Genomic DNA, 17697 nt, shown 5'->3' on the forward strand with positions numbered 1-17697 from the left:
ATGGTTATTTCAGTAAAGAGCGAGTAGCACGGTATGGCCATAATTCAGAGCAGAGATATATGGCAGGAGACGAGAGTGGCAATTTAGGCGAAGGTCGGATCACGAAAGGCATTGAATGTCAACAGAAGGAGTTTAGATTTTTATTAGTGGTAATGAGGAACCACTTTAAGCCAAGGATAGAGACAAGATACAGTGCGAATTTCAGTTGAATCTTTCTGAAAGCTCTGAGGATGACAGATTGTACATGTGAGAGACAAGTCAGGGGGACCACTTATAAGACACCAATCAATACAGTCATCTAGGTGACAATGAGGAGGGCCTAGGGGATGGGCAAATGTTCTGATTCTCAAAAGCGCAGATTCTGGAAACTATAGATTGGTGAACTATATTTTCCTCTCTAGAAAACTCTTTAAAAATCACCCAAAAGGCCATTGAAGTGCCTCAGAAAATGCATTGATCACTAGGAACTACTAACAGTTCGCCCAGAGGCATCCAGACCAACCTTCTCTCCTTTGCAAGCCAGATTGAGAGATCGGAGAAGAGTTTGATGGTCAGTGTGCCATGATCTCTCCACATTAACCCCACCCCATGCCTTGTTTCTGCCCTTACCCTTTATCACAATAACCTCAATAAAGGTTTCTCTGTAAGGATTGTTGGGACCTCAGTGAGGCCCTCACAATTCAGAGATGGGCCTTTAAATCCAAAACAGACCAAATAAAAGATGCCGGGACCTGCAATTTTTCCCAATTTCAGAGATGATGGCAGCCAATCACTCAGGAGCCTTGACACTCTGATATGTCAAAAACTCAACATAATACTCCAGTTGAGAACCTAACCAGGCTGTCGAAGCCAATTAAAATTTTGTTTCATATCGATTATTCTCAGCATTAATCCCTACGTCCATTTGTATCCATTCCCAATGGATGGCTATGGGTTCCCAAGATCCTGCCGGCCTCTCTTCGATTCCCACCCTTGGGTATTTGTACAGCTGGTTCTTCCCTAGAATGCTCTCTTGCCATGCTTAACCTCTCTGATTTTAGGCCCCAGCTGAAGGCTTTCTCTGGCCACCTGACCTAAATAAAGCTAGGATGTCCCTTGGTTTCACTATCTCTGACTCTAGTTTTCTTCCTTCAGGACATTCTTTACAACCGGCTTTCTTGTCTGCTTCGGTTTGGTTTTGTCTCATCAGTCTCCCACAAGAATTAGAATCCCCTGAGGGCAGGGGCCAGGTCTGTCTTATTCATCACTGTATCACCAGCAGGTAGCATGGTGTCTGGAACGCAGTAGGTTGTCAATTAATATTGAATGAACGAATGAATGAATGAATCTGTCTGCCTTGATCCAAAGTTGGCTCACATAGGAATCCAGTTTGCTTCCTTAGCCTCTCCACTTTGCTTTGGGCCCCGACCAGCCACCAACGGTCTCACCCATACAGTATCCTATTTCACCCTTCACCTCCCCTGCCTCAGCTCTTCCAGCCAGAGCTTCCCCTCAGGCAACACAATGAACAACGTGTTTGTCTCGGAGCCATTCCTCTTGCTGCCTCAGTGATCAGCTATTGCTATTAACCTCAGCTGATTCTTGCTGCCTCTCCTTGACAAGAAAATAAATAAATAAAAATGAGCAACAGAAAACAGCCCAAACCACAGCTGCCTTAGGATCCTTCAGCCAATCCTTGAGAACTGGCTCTAATCACCAAATTTACATCAGGCACAAAGTTGGCAGTGTGGCTAATATAATGGTGAATCAGTGTCGGGATGATCTGGAAAATCACAGCTTTGGTCAATCACATCAATGGAACACTATTTCCAAGCTGGGTTCCACACTTGAAGGGGGAAATATTGAAAACTTAAAGTATGCCCAGACGAAGATGATGAGTTTGTAAACTGTTGAAATAGGAATGGAGGGGCACCTGGGTGGCTCAGTGGGTTAAGCCTCTGCCTTTGGCTCAGGTCATGATCTCAGGGTCCTGGGAAGGAGCCCCTCATGGGGCTCTCTGCTCGGCAGGGAGCCTGCTTCCCCCCCCCCCTCTCTCTGCCTGCCTCTCTGCCTATTTGTAATCTCTGTCTTTCAAATAAATAAATAAAATCTTTTTTAAAAATTATTTTAAAAAAAAGGGAACGGAGCTTAATATGCAGATTCTGAAGCCAGACGGAGTTTGAACCCCGGCTCCACTACTTACTATGTGATACTTACAAATTAATTAACTTTGTGCCTTGATTTCCCCAGCTGTGAAATGGAGCTAATAATAGCACCCATCTCATAGAGCATTATGAGGATCAAACGAGTTGACACGTGCAAAGCAGTTAAAATACTATCAGGCACATACTAAGTTTCACTGTGTCACTGTCAGATGGTATATGAAGCATGGGGAAGAAACTGGTACGATATTTGATACATTATGCCTGAAGACCCTGGCTACTGAGAGTGGGGTCTGAGGATCTACAGCCTTGCCTTCACCTGGGAGCTTCTTGGAAATGTAGAATCTCGGGCCCCAGCTTGGGCCTACTAAATCCGAGGGGGCACAACAGGAGCCAAGTTGGAAGGAGGGAGAAATACAGCCAGTAAGATGCCAATCCCATAGAACAAAAATTGGTTTTTTCATTCTTTTCTCCTCTCCCATTCCCCCATCTCTAGGGGTTTTTTCCTTTTCCCTCCAACTCTCACTCTCTTTCTCTTTTTTAAAAATTTCCTTTAATAGTGTATTTAAAAAGAAGAAGAAGGAGGGGGAGAGGAGGAGAAGGAGAAGAAGAAGAAAGAAGAAGACAATGACGACGACGACACCATCGTGTCGTGCAGCACCATCCGGGCCACTGCCCCAGATCATCACGCTAAAGAAGCCCCAGACGGATGCAGCCACTGGGGCTGTCTTCCTTCACCCACCAGAGAGCAAAGCCCCAGAGTCAGAAGTAGGCCAGCAGAGGGCTGAGGTTGGGATGGGGTGGGGAGTGGGCCAAGCCTTCTGCCAGGCAGGAGCTGTACTGACTCCTCTTTTCTCTCTAGCTCTTGAAAGGAAGAACTTCCCAAAAGGTACAATCCCAGCTTGAGCAGCTCACTGTGCCCAACATGGCCATTCACTGGAAGGTCCTTACTCTGGGCCAGCCTCCATCCACCTGCGGGAAGTAGGAGGAAGCAGCCATGAGGGGGGCTGGGGGAAAGAACCTTAGACTGGTTTAGTTGGTAGAACATGTGACTCTTGATCTCAGGGTCATGTGTTCGAGCCTGACGTTCAGCATAGAGATTACTTTAAAAAAAAAGAAAAGAAAAAGAAAAACCAACCTCTGGCTGCATGTTGCATGGAGGGCTTCACACTGAAGCAGCAGGAGAAAGAGTGTGTTTGAGTCCCAGCCATGAGACGCCCCCATGGAAATCCAGTCAACCATAAATGGCCCATAAGTTCCCCAATAAAAACCTAGTTTCTGCCTCATGGGGAATTGTCACATGTAAGAGGACACAAAGAAGTTGCCAAACAGACTGCAGAGATGTGCCAAGGAAACGTGGGAGAAATGGCTTCAGGTTTGACTCCTCTTGGACACCATCTTATTTTGAGGGGCCACAGTAAGAGAATCTTTGGCTGTGATGGGAATGTTGTGGAAAGGAAAACAGTTTCATCTCGCTGATGAGATGAAGGAAATATGTTGTTATATACAGTTTTTTAAATCATTTTCTGTGCATTTGAGTTCCTAGCTAGCATATAAGACACAATATGTCAGAGGCTGTTATCTTTTTCTTTTAGTTTCCTCAGACAGAACCTAATACACTGTGTTGCATGCAGTAGGTGCTCAATAAATGAACAGAATTTCAGGAGATGCTCCTCTCACCGGAAGTAAATTAACTTGACAATAATCAGATGATGAAGAGCATTAATATGAAGTAAATCTATGGCATTTAAGGACCAGAGTCTGCCACAATCCTCTGCTTCCTGTGTTAACTAGGTACTTACATGGAAGGCAGCAATGGGAATTACAAGGCAAAAGTGTAAACAGATAAGGATTAAAATCCCTGTGCCTCTAATTTGCTATATGAGTTCTGCCCTTAAGTCACCTAACATTTAGTAGGGCTTCAATTTCCTCATCTGAAATGAAGGCAGAAGACAGGAGTTATTACAGCAAATAAGAATTATGGGGCTGAGCATTAAAGATATGACTGGGAAGAAATTCATTTCTGTCCTATTTCTTGGCAGAGAAATCCCTGGTTTCACGTTGGCAGTGTCCCAGACTTCCCTAGTTGTCCCTCGTACCTGAAAAATGAAGAAAATGCAGGTGGTCAGCGAGGTCTGACGAATATTAGGAAAAGATTCTAAATCCATCAAGATTCACAGTCAAGCTACCCCTCATTACAAACTGCTAACCTGCATTTTAATATAGATGGAATTACACAGAACTTTTCCGGGACGGAGCAAATGGCTAGCTTTAGAGTATTAAGGGGTTGGGTTGAGGGAGCAAGATTTGGAACCAACTGGTACAAGTACCCATTGGTGTAGGGTATCCAAGCCGCGAAGGTCCCTCTCTGCCAAGTGAGGCGATGCAATGGCTACTACAGAAAACAAGGGATCCATATTGCCCTGATCCCCTTCTCCTCACCAGACAAGGTCTTCCTATATCTTGGTCCATTCGAGCTGCTATAACAGAATACCATAGACAAGTGATTATCAACCACGGAAATTTATTTCTCACAGCTCTGGAGGTTGAGAAATTCAAGATCAAGATACTAGCAGATCTGGTGTTTGGTGAGAGCCCACTTCCTGGTTCACAGATGGCGATTTTTGGCTGTGTCCTCACATGGGAGAAGGGGCAGGAGCAGCTCTCTGGGGTCTCTTTTATAAGAGCACTAATTCAAGTCAGGATAGCTTCTCTATCATGACCTAATTAACTCTCAAAGGCCCTACCCTCCAAACACTATCACATCGAGAATTAAGTTTCGGCATATGAATCTGGGGGACACAAACATTCAGTTCATTGTACCATTCTTGAATGAGTAGAAGAGGTCCATTTTCTCCCAAGACTCCTCATTACTAAACCAAGGGTCAAGAACAATAAGTAAATCCATTGCTTATTGTTCTAGGACTGCTTGGTGGCTTAATCTTGGTTCAAAAAAAATGAGACCAGCTGATGTTTCAATGTCAGAACGGTAGGAAAAAAAAAATCTGGTGCCAAATATGGAAGTTTATTATATCCATAGTGGGGTGGAAAGCAAAGAATTAGCAGGAACAAAAGTAACACATATGCCCCCAAATCTTCAGTTATCTCATGATGAGTCATTTGCTGAAAGCAGTGGTTCAGGAGGGCTACACCATATTTTGAAACTATGCTAAGTAACGGAGTGAAGAGGACGAGAAAGGAAATAGAATCTTATCAAGAAGGAAATGAGCCAAGCAAAAGCAAAAGAATTTCTGGAATACTTGTGAAGTAAATCTATTTAGAAACCTCAGAGCCCCTTAACCATTTGGGGGAGGAGAACCGTGAATGTAGGCCCTTTGTGGTTTACCATTTACAATCCTGAAACTTGGCCAAGTCCAGTCAGAACTCCAGAATTGTATTTTTTTAGATCCCTAATATTATTGGAACATCCGCTTGTTGTTGAAAAAACGACAATTCTGGGCGCCTGGGTGGCTCAGTGGGTTAAGCCACTGCCTTCGGCTCAGGTCATGATCCCAGGGTCCTGGGATCGAGCCCCGCGTCCTGCGGGGAACCTGCTTCCTCCTCTCTCTGCCTGCGTTGCTGCCTACTTGTGATCTCTCTCTGTCAAATAAATAAATAAATTCTTTTAAAAAACAAACAAACGACAATTCAACTAAGCAAGATGAAGATCACATGAAATCAAATACATCATTTAGAAGTACATTGATTTCTAATGCAGACGTTTCCATTCCCAAATGGAGATCATTATCTGCCTCAGGAATATTATCCAGATGATGAAAATAGAGGCCAAATATGTAACTTACTTTATTGGTAGGTGGTTCTTGAGGTGGCTTCGGGAAATAAAATCAAACAACTTTTCTACCTACAGTGAGAGTAATTTACATATATTGGATTCTCTTTACCATGTAATTGTTAGTTTCCTAATTTCCTGCTTGATTGTTAACTCTTCATTTCAAAAACAATATTAGCTTCTCCAAGAATATTCTATCCATTCTTTCAAGCTATAATTGTAGAAATTTCTTCACTCCTGAATTCCACTAATTGCCATTAGTTACCATTAAATTAGTAGATTAAACTTTAAGACCCTTTTCAATTGAAATGTTTGTTAATCTAATTCTGCCATTCTCCTTAGGGGACGATTAACTCAGAAATATTTGTTCTTTTGTGTTTGTATTTCTGTTTACTCCTCTCCCCTCTCAAGTTAATCATTGGGGACTTTGTTTTTCCAACTTTGAAATGAGTACATGTATCACATAAGCTTAATATTTTTTTTAAGATTTTATTTATTTATTTGACAGAGAGAGATCACAAGTAGGCAGAGAGGCAGGCAGAGAGAGGTTGGGGGAAAGCAGTCTCCCCACTGAGCCGAGAGCCCGATACGGGGTTTGATCCCAGGACTCTGGGATCATGACCTGAACCAAAGGCAGAGGCTTTAACCCACTGAGCCACCCAGGTGCCCCTAAGCTTAATATTAGGAAAACATATTTTAGCACCTGTGATAAAAGTGACCTATTTGCTGAAAGAGACAATGAACTGATTTAAAAGCTTTCTTTGTTTGTTTTTACATATAAGCTATAAAATAATTATTAAAAAGTAAAATTCCGTCTCTTTTCTTCACTGAAGATCAATTCCATCAGAGTCTTAGAGTTACTGAAATCAAAGCTCTTACTATTTAGTGACATCAAATTCTCTGATGAATAAGCTTCTGTTCAATGTTTACATTTTTAAAACAAGAACAGTGTTCCAGATTTCTTATATATTCATTTATAGTCATCATGTGATACTGGAAACTGTGTGTATTACATTATATTACAATGAGTCATTGCCACTAGGCCAACAGGAAGTAACAAAAAAAGCCAAAGAAACAATGTGATTTTTTTCAGAATTAACTGAACGCTAGACATTTTTTAATATAGCAGCATTTTCTTTCTACAGAATAGACAAGAATGCCAACAGACATACGTGTGTATATACTATATGCATAATACATAGCATAAATTATATACACAAAGGCATACATATGTAGATGTACCCATATGAATAAACACATGTGATTAAATTCCAACACAAATACATTGCTCTCCTATCCTCAGTTAAAAAAAAAATCTGTATCTTAAGGTTGAATTTTAAAAGCCATTATAAAAAATCATCTTCATACAGTATATCTAATCTATATCTAATATGTGGTTCTTTGTCTATTTCTGCATCTAGTATGGTTTTTCTTACTAAAGTTTAATTTTCTCTCAATTTTAACACATCACAAAGATGATCACATATATTTCCTGCATAAAATTTCTTTTCCTGAAAGCTTCTCAAAGCAAAAGATAAACTACGAAACAATAAGCATATTGATTTAAAAATCAACAACCCTTAAAATGAGCTCTTAAAAATGAGACTCTTTTTAATCCCGGTAAATTACTGCATTGTAACTGATCCTTTTGCACAGTGTTTATTCAATGTAGAAGGGTATGACAGTGTAATCACTTTCAGTCCTACAAATTATTGGCAATAAAATTAGATACTCGTTTCTGTTTTACATTTTTTTCCAAATTAAAAAAAAAAAATCATTATCCTTATCTCTACATCTCAAATTCTGGTAGCATCTATAGATCCCTAACTCTTGGCAGGTGATACCTTAGACAAACATATCCCTTTATAAAATGTATATAAAGGAAGGGACCTCCCAAACCTTTCTCCCTGTCTTACATTATTTCAAAACTAAATTTAGGGCTCAGCAGTATGCATTTAAGGTTACTAGAATTTTTTTTTAATTTTCAAAGAAATCATCAAACTCTCGAGTTGATTATACTTAAACAACAGAATCATGGAGTTTTAGACAACAATCCCTCATTTTACCTCTGATTACCTCTGACTTGCTCAACAACACATAGCTCAGCAAACAGAAGGCTTGCACCAGAATCCAGGTCCCTTTCCCAGGTGGGTAATCCCCAGGGTGTGAGCTATAAAATACATATAAGTAATGTGTTGCGATCTTTATTGAAGAGAAAATGAGAATCAGCAGTCTAAAATACCATTCAGTTCCACAGGATCCCAGGCTATTCTAGCCCTGTTCTAAACAGATAGAAATTTGTAGATTTTATAAACAAAGCCAAATTTTCAAATAAGGGAATAAGGCAAAAACAGCAGCATAGGAAGTATAGGTGCTAAAAAAAGAATGTGCCTCTTCTTATCTCAGAAATACTGCATATACATTTTCTTAACTTGAGAAGTCAAGCTAAATTTGGTTAACCAAATTTCTACATATCACATGAGCCTACCACTAGTATAGAAGAGAGTGGAAACCAAAAGAAATGTCACAGATTTCATGGTGTGATTCAGTTTCTTTCCAAATGACACTTTCTTTGAAAAGGCATATATTTGGAATTTGCCTTTTAGAAAATGCTTCTTTTCGGGCGCCTGGGTGGCTCAGTCAGTTAAGCATTTGCCTTGGGCTCAGGTTGTGATCCCAAGGCTCTGGGATCAGCCCACACGAGGTTGAGCAGAGAGTCTGCTTTTCCCTCTCACTCTCCCTCTGTGCTGTCTCTCTCTCAAGTGGATAAATAAAATCCTTAAGAAGAAAAGAAAAGAAAATGCTTCTTTTCCATTTTCAAATATAATTCTAGTGTAATTAATCTAATCTGCATTTCAAAGCTTCTTGAGCTGAGCTTTCCACCAAGCATGAGATCTCTCTTTACGGACCAGAACAAAGAACAGTATATTGAACACAATCCAGAACAGTCAACATGGTGGTAGCCGTAAGATGATAGAGCCTCCATATGTCATCAAAAGCATAGTCTTTCCAAGATGGCTTATCAGACATCTGTTTATCCTTGTCCGTGTTCAAGTGCCCAACAGACATTTTGTTGCCATACAAATCCTGCAAAGTAAACAGAAAATGTGCTGAGAAAAACCAACAGATGAGAAGAAAGATGAACCTTTCTGGAAGGTGAGCCTGAGGATGAGGTCTACTTAAAATGCTTGCATCCAGGGGCACCTGGATGGCTCAGTCCATTAAGCATCTGCCTTTGGCTCAGGTCATGATCCCAGGGTCCTGGGATGGAGCCCTTCATTGGGATTTCTGCTCGGGGGGGTGGGGATCTGCTTCTCCCTCTCCTTCTGTCTGCCACTCACCCTGCTCCTGTTCTCTCTCACTCTCTCACTCACTCTCAAATAAATAAAATCTTTAAAGCAACAACAATTATGGGGCGCCTATGTGGCTCAGTGGGTTAAAACCTCTACCTTCAGCTCAGGTCATGGTCTCAGGATCCTGGGATCAAGCCCCACATAGGGCTCTCTGCTCTGCAGGGAGCCTGCTTCCCCCTCTCTCTCTCTGCCTGCCTCTCTGCCTACTTGTCAAATAAATAAACAAAATACTTTAAAAAAATAAAGCAACAACAAAAACCACTTATATCTAAGGCAACCATATGAGGTAGAGACAGTTAATTGCTTACTTAAGGCATTTCAAATTCTGGACTTTACTAACCCAAAGTAAAGTGTTTACCCTGATTTGACATTAGACACGACACTGGGGAAGAAGAAAAATGGGGAGCCATTGGCCAGTGTTCTTAGTTCTCCATACTCCTGTGTTTCAGAAATCAATAGTTGCTGTATTTACAGGGAATGCATCAGAGATTAAAATAACCCAAGGAAATGGAGCTGCTGTTTGAGGAGGAACTAATCTGATTCAGAAGATTTGGAATGATGAAATTCAATCAGACTTTTATGTAGCTGTTCCAGAAATAACGCCCAAGCTCAATCCATTACAGAAGGAAATGGGAAGAAAAAAAAAAAAAAAAAAAAAGCTTTCCAAGGCTTACTTGGAATTCCATTGCTTGTGACATCCCCAAAGTTCTTGAATTATTTAAAACTGGATATGAAATTAAGGTAGATGAAGAAAGGGAGAACATTTTCAAGACCAAAATAGCAATAGTAGATATGGCAAGTGACCAGATAGCTGCCAATCTGCTAGCAGTGGGTCTGCTACTAATGTAGGCACAGACTGCTGAATTTGGGACACTTCGTGCTAGGTCCTTTCCCTGGAAGTCTGTGACCAAAGATGGAGCCATTGTTGCCTAAAGTAACAGAAAATGAAGAAAGTAACAATGAAGCTGCCTAGAAGTATTGTGCTGTGAAATTTTCAGTGGCTTAGGAAGCAACAGAAAATTCTGAAACTGTATAATTTAAGTGTCTTGTTATTTCTTGATCATCATACTTGAAAATGAATTTTAATGCTGGAAAATCTTATCACACTTTCAAAAGTAAGAAAAGAAAATGTTCTCTATGTCTGGGAAAAAAAAAAACAGTGTCTTGAATTATTAGATAAATTTTTGTTCTTTCCTTCAACTATTTACATGAATTATTTGGACTTTGTATGGAGGGAGCTTTGAAATATTCAAATTCCTTGAAATATTTTATTATATAAGGTTCCTATTTATTAAACCCTGTAGGATGCACTTTTCTGGGGAAGTGAAGATTCAGTTCAATTATCATTTCTTCAGTACAGAGAGTCCACAGAGCAGAGTTTGGGGAATAGAGGAAGTGCAAAGATTAAGTAAGCCAGTCTTGAGAGATTTTACCCATCAGGGAAAATCCAAAGTGATAAAATACTTGTAAACCACAAGCTAGAGAGGTCCTAAAAAGAGGTAACTGCCAGAGGTGGCTGGAGGAAAAGCTTTAGACAGAAGCTAACATTCCAGATGAGTCCTAAAGGGCCAGCTGAGGGGTATCACAAGTAGGGGAGCAAGGAAATGAGGGGCTGAGGTGTCAACTTGACTCCTGCTCTCTTTGTCATTTATGAAATCCCTTTGAGGTATGATAATGACACAGCTCCTTTGGTGCAAACCTTGGTGCTGCCTCCCCACTGGGCAAACATTCTGACACTCCCAGGAGTTCCTTTTCTGTGGGCTGCCCTGCACTCCTTCTCCCAGAGAGACTCCCCTGTTCAGCAGTTGTGCCCTTCACAAGCAGCCCAAAAGAAGCAGTGCATATTAGCACTCACAAGCTCATCAGGACCCCCAACAGATACCCATTCCCCCTCTCTCTCAAGTCCTGCCTGATGAAAGATGCCATCTAATCCAGCAACCTGGCCACGCATGTGACCTCAGCCCTACTTTCCAATGCTTCCATGACACCCCAAGTAATAGTCCTTGATTTGGGATGAAAAGCTTTTCCATCCAGCTTCAGATCTCCCCTGTCCCTCGCTCACAGTGACTCTTTGTAGACTCTGCTATACAGACACACACACACATAGACAAACACACACAGGCCTCATATTGTTTCATCTTTCTGTTTTGTTTGTGCTTCCCTCTCTGTGTGGAATATAAGCCTCTCTTCCCTGGGTTGCCTAAATACTTCCTACTCATCCTTCAAGTCCCAGCTTGCATGAATTTTCTTTTGATAAGGTCTTGTTCTTTCTGATATAGCCTAGTAGCCTTTCTAAACTAAACCCATTACTCAGATCAGCACAACACATCAATCTTGATGTTTTGTCCATTCAACAGAGGATTCTTCCTTCTTTGGAGTGGGAGAGGGAATAAAGGTACGAATATTTATGTTGTTGTTATTGTTTGGTGGGATGGCTAAAATAACAAATTTTGACAAAAACTCATCAAATTATTACCACATTAATCTATCCTGCTTCGTTGGGACAATGCTGAAGTTGCCTAAAAGAGGAATGATAAAGGAGCACAGCAGACACATGAACAGGGCAATGGCAAAAAGAGAAAATTCAAGGAAAAAAGAGCAATAGAAGGTATAATTAACTGGCTCTGGATAAAATAAGAATCAAGAGTGGGTATGAGTTTGAGTCTTAGAAACTAAGAGAAAGATCATATCTGTGATGGAAACTGGAAGGTTCAAAAGGGGAAGAAATTTCTTTTTTAGAATTTGTTTATTGAAGTGTAATGAACACAGAATGTTATATTAGGTTCATGTGTACAACATAGTGATTCCACAACTCTATGCATTACTCAGTACTCACCATGTTAAGTGTAGTCACCATCAGCCACCATACAATGTTAGTACTACGTTATTGACTGTATTTCCCATGCTATACCTTTCATCTGAGTGACTTATTTATTCCGTAACTGGAAGTTTGTGCCTCTTAATCCAAAAAGGGAAGGAAATCTGATGGCACAGCAGGACATCAAGCAGATGGACCACAGCAAATTTATAGCTATAGAACTCAGGGGGGGAAAACATCCTAGGGTAAAGATAGGGAATCATTTTACAGATTACCAAAGACATGAGAATAATTTAAAAAGAGAGGGTAAAACCAGAGTTCAAAGACCGTGACCTTGTGGAACACCTACAGTCACAAAATGAGGGAAGGAAGTGAAGGTAGTTTAAAAAAAAAAAGGAAACGTCAGAAGAGGGAGTGAACCAGGACAGTACAGTATCCTATCAGCCAAAGGGAGAGAGGGAAAGAGGAAGCAAGGTCATGGGGCGCCTGGGTGGCTCAACTGGTTAAGCCTCTGCCTTCAGCTCAGGTCATGATCTCAGGGTCCTGGGATTGAGCCCCACATCGGGCTCCCTGCTCAGTGGGGAGTCTGTTCCTCCCTCTTTCTCTGCCCCTCTGCCTGCTTGTGCTCTCTCTCTCAAGTAAATAAAACCTTAAAAAAAAAAAAAGGAAGAGCAATCAACATTGTTGGATGCTGCCAAGGAGTGAAGGAAAATGAGGACCAAAGAAAAAAGCCATTCAATTTGGTGACTCGACATGACAGTGGTGACCTCAGAGAATACAGCTTTCAAAAGAAAAGCAGGAGAGGAAGCTAAACCACAGACAGCCAGTGGACTTAGAGCCACGATGGTGTTTGGAGGACCATTCCAATCCAAAATGATAGTGATAACAGATGGAATATAAAATGGGAGAAATGTTAGGCATGTTCACACTTAAAAACACCTCTGCAGCCCAGAAATGGAACAGAAACAATATGGTGAGTGGCTGGATTCTGCCAAAAGCAAACAGAGGCATTCAGGAGCAGGATTCATTCAGGGCTTCAGAGGCTAACCATCTCCAGGTGAGGCAGAAGACCCACCTGAAATCAAGGGCTGGGATCAAAAGTCAGGAGCTGCCTAGGGCTAGGGCTTGTACAAACCGAAAGACCTGGGGGGCGGGAGGGAGGAATCAGACACAGCCTCATGCCAAAATCCGATGCTGGAGAAGAGATTGGATGTACAATACTATACGATAAGACCAAGGTCTGGCCCGAGAGTCCCGGAAACAAGATGGATATAACCACAGAACTGCAAAATAGGGAAAGTTGAGTTCAGAAGGACAGAGGAAGGAAGGAAGGAAAGCAGTGCTTAGAAAGAGTGCCCAAAATAGAAGCAACAACACTGAGAAGAGTTCACTCCAGACCAAAAAAAAATGGAGGGTCAGGTTATAAGACAAAGAAAAGAAATTGGAGGTTTATATATTGAAATATTGAAAGAGGTTTAAATATGGTGGAGAGGACAGCTCTTGCTTTGTGTCTCTCCAGCATCAGTTTCCCTTTTTCCTAATGACAACACTCCAATTTTCCTTGGAGAACCAGACTCACTCCCTGCCTACATGCATAGTCTAACCCCCAACTAAGATGATTGACTCAGAGATGAGCATGTGAGCAAATCAATGAATTAGAACCAACCCTTAAATTTTTGTGGGTAACAACACTAAAAATGAAGCAAGTTTCCTCTGGGTATTGCTAAGAGACTAGGATGTAAGCCTGGAGGTTCTGGCAGACTTTTTGTCACCACACAGGGAGGTCCTGCCTAGATATGGAGCCAAGAGAGAGAGAAGTATCTTAGAGAGATGGAGAAAGCAAGACCAATATCTAATGACAGTGTTTGATATCCTGGATCCAGTCATATTTGTTTATCAGTTGAGTGAGCCCATGAGTTTCCTTTTTTGACTAAGTTGGTTTGAATTATGTTTCTATTATTCTTACCTGAAAGATTCCTGACAAAATAAAAACCAAGAGGCACATCTATTTCTATTAGCAGATAACATGAGCAACTACTTAGAAAAAAAATAAGAGAAAATCAACTGAAAAACTTTCAAAAACTAATGATGCAAGATCAAAAAAAGTCAACAAACTAGTCATTTTAAAAATAGTGTGATATGAAAAAAAAAACAGATTCCATTACAATAGCAACAAAATTAGAAAGTAATCACCCATAGCACCATATTTTTCAGTATGTCCAAGAACTAAGGGAAAAAGAAAAAGGGGAACTTGAGTGGCTCAGTCAGTTAAGTGTCTGCCTTCAGTTCAGGCCATGATCCCAGAGTCCTGGGATCGAGCCCCACATGGGCTCCATGCTCAGCAGGGAGCCTGCTTCTCCTTCTCCCTCTGCTTGCCTCTGCTTGCTTGTGATATCTCTCTCTCTCTCTCTCAAAAATAAATAAATAAAATCTTAACAACAACAAAAAAAGAGAAACTTATTATTTAAAAATAAAAGAATTACAAGAAAAAAATACAAAACTTAGACAAAGACCTGAATAGGAGGACTTAATGTTGTCAAGATAAGAATTGTCCCCAAATTATTCATAAATTCAATGAGTTTCCAATAGAACAAGAATTGATCAATAGCTCAATGGAACAGAGTAGAGATCCCAAAGACAAGCTCAAGTATATGAGAATTTAGTATGTTATAGGGGTAGTATTTCAAAATAATGAGGAAAAGAATGAACTCTTCAACAAATGATGTTGAAACAGTTGGCTATTAGGAAAAAATTAAGTTACTTGTCTACATCATGTGATTTATTAAAATAAATTCTAGGTTGATTTAGGTAGGAAAACAAAAATATTATCAAACAATTAAAAGAAAATATATAGAAGACCATGTTTATGACCTTGGGGATAGGAAAAATCTCCTAAAACAATATCCAAAATGCAAAAGCTATAAAGAAAAGGATTGAAAAACTAAATAAGTTTTACTTTACTAACACTTCAAATCTGTTCAACAAAAGAAACTAAATTAAATCGAAATTCCAGTTGTAGACTGGGTGAGCACATTGTAACAAATATAGCAAAGGACTTGCTCTTCTATGTCCTCAAGAAAAAGATACACAGAGGGGAACCTGGGTGGCTCAGTAGGTTAAGCCTCTGCCTTCTGCTCAGGTCGTGATCCCAGAGTCCTGGGATCAAGCCCTACGTCAGGCTGTCTACTCAGCAGGGAGCCTGCTTCCCCTCTCCCTCTGCCTGCCTCTCCACCTACTTATCTCTGTCAAATAAATAAAATCTTAAAAAAAAAAAAAAAGCAAAGAACAGAAAAATAGACAAAACATAATAGGCAATTCATAAAAGAGGAAACATACATGATAAACATTTGAAAAGATGCTCAGTTTCATCAGTTTGGGGTGGGGGAGGTAGGGAATACAAATAAAAACCAGGAGATACCATTGTTCCACACATTTGACTGGCAATAAACAAGACAGATCAATAGCCAGTGTGGGCAAGCATTCCGGGAAAGATGTGCTCTCTTGGTCAAGCTCTTTCGGAGAACAATTTGGGCAGTGGTCCTTCCAACTTTAGATGCATCTCTCTTTTGACTCAGCAATCTCATACTTTGGTATCCACCTTTCAAAAATAATACTTGCCAATGGGCAAAAAGAAAGCAGGGACAAGGTTGTTCACTAATATATTAAAAACTTACAGCAACCTAAATGACCGTCAGGAAAGGGACAGTTAAATAAATAATGAGGCATCTAGTTACATAAGCATATGCGGTGGTTAAAAAGAATTAGAACACACAGACACAGAAAAGTCTCCAAGAGAGAGAGCTAAATGAAAAAAAAAAAAAAAAAAAGGAATTGAGGAACAATCCACAGTGTATGCAAAATTCTCCCTCTCGCTCTCTAAATCTCTGTGTGTTTGTGTATACCGACATACACAGATGTATACAAATACATAATATACTGGGGTAAATATCTGAAAAGATACATTTCAAATTGAGCTCAGTGTTTGCACAATGCAGGAACCTGAAATGTTGGGAGGAAGGGTGGGAAGAAAAATGTTTTATTTATCCGTAGTGTGTGTGTGTGTGTGTGTGTGTGTGTGTTTTTAAGTCCTTATAGTTTTGTGAATGTAGGTCTTCAGTCTATTTAGGAAAAGGCCTTCCCCTTTCGAAAGTACTGCTCCGCGACAGGCATTGCGGGCCCTGCACTGCATTCCAGACTAGCTGCATTCCTGGTGAAGCTGTGAGTCAGCCCAGGGCGCCCCGGGGGCCAGACCCGGGTCCAGCAATTCTGTGCTTCGCTCCCATGTCAACATTCACAAGGACCTACCGTGGGCAAATCGGTTTCAGTTCCTTTGTCGCCTCCAGCTCGTTTTGGGAACAGATATCACAGAACGGGGTGAGAAGGAGGGTCCAGCGAATCCCCACTTTGTAAGCTGCCTCCTCCCGCCTTCTCAGGGTATCTGGGAACCAGCCAAACCCGCCTGGCAGCAGGGAGGGGGAGATCTCAGGGAAAAGGCTTGTGGACTTTGGTCACTGACTCACAGCAAAAGGGCAAGCTGGGGATCCTACTGCTGGAAATTTTTCAGTGCAGTCAAGTGTGCTCTGCCCATCTGGTTGACTGTACAGATTTTCTTGCACTCTTTTTGGATAATTGTAGGACCCTTCACGCGGTGACGGAAGCTCTGGAGAGATGAGCCATAGACCACAAAGACAGGCTGAACTGGGTGGGGGAACCCAAGGGCTATGACCAGCCTCCTAAAGAGAACGCCATAAATAAATTCCTTACAGACCAGTCAGGGGCATCAGAAAAGGAGAGGAAGCCGGCATGTATAAAACAGCTGTGTAATTTCTGAAGCTTACAGGGTACGACAAACCTTATCGTGCTACTTCCTAGTGGCTGGGTTCCCTCCTCCTTTCTCCTCTTATGCCCCAAAATAATCTAAAAACAATCATCAAACTGGGGGAAAGGCAAACCATTCTGGGAAGGAAAAAATAGCAGCTGCTCTAGATATCTTTTTCAGAGTTTGGCTAAGACTGTTTAAGTTATTTCTCATTTTCTTTTCTTTTGGCTGCCTTGATAGCCCTTCAGGATTTCAGCTGGCTCCAGGCACAGCTCAATAAAGATTATTCCGGAGAAGTTTCATATTCCTAAGATTCCTTACATTTCTTTCTTTAATTTAGGAAATGAGGTTGAAAAGGCTGAAAAACAGCCCAGATTGCACCATTTCCTATGCAAGTATCTTGCAAAGCAAGCTGTGCCTCCCCTTCCAGCAAGAACAGAGAGAGGCAGTTCTGAATGGAAGGTGGGCGGCGGGTCCTTTGGAGCAGTGGGTCCTTTGGAGCAGTGGTAGGACTCTTTGCCTTTTGATAAGGCCCAGCAGGCCCACAGGCTGTCTGAAAACTTGTTGTAAAGGAAGGAAGGAGAGGGGGGAAAAGGAGGGAGGCGGGACCTCTGTGTGCTCAGCCATTGAAAAAGCCAGCAACTGCACTGTGGACTTCATTCATTCACCAAACGCTTCTACTTCGCACCTGTGGCATACCAGGCTGTGTTCTAGATGCTGAGGTTAGAGCAGTGAAGACAGCCAAGGGTCTGATCCCTTCAGGGCTTGGCTATGCA

General features: G+C 41.2%; 1 long non-coding RNA gene and 1 pseudogene across 1 annotated transcript; one reads left to right on the top strand and one right to left on the bottom strand.

Annotated features, from left to right (window-relative positions):
* Positions 1-7574: 7574 nt before the first annotated feature.
* On the bottom strand, positions 7575-16675 carry LOC131840498 (uncharacterized). The gene is made up of 2 exons (XR_009357380.1): positions 16408-16675; positions 7575-9018 (listed from the first exon to the last, which is right to left on the bottom strand). It is a non-coding gene; the product is annotated as an uncharacterized LOC131840498 (long non-coding RNA).
* Positions 8928-10406, top strand: LOC131840497 (large ribosomal subunit protein uL1m-like; annotated as a pseudogene).
* Positions 16676-17697: the final 1022 nt, after the last annotated feature.

Source organism: Mustela lutreola, chromosome 9 (assembly GCF_030435805.1).
Source record: "Mustela lutreola isolate mMusLut2 chromosome 9, mMusLut2.pri, whole genome shotgun sequence".
In the NCBI taxonomy this organism is placed as follows: Eukaryota; Metazoa; Chordata; class Mammalia; order Carnivora; family Mustelidae; genus Mustela; species Mustela lutreola.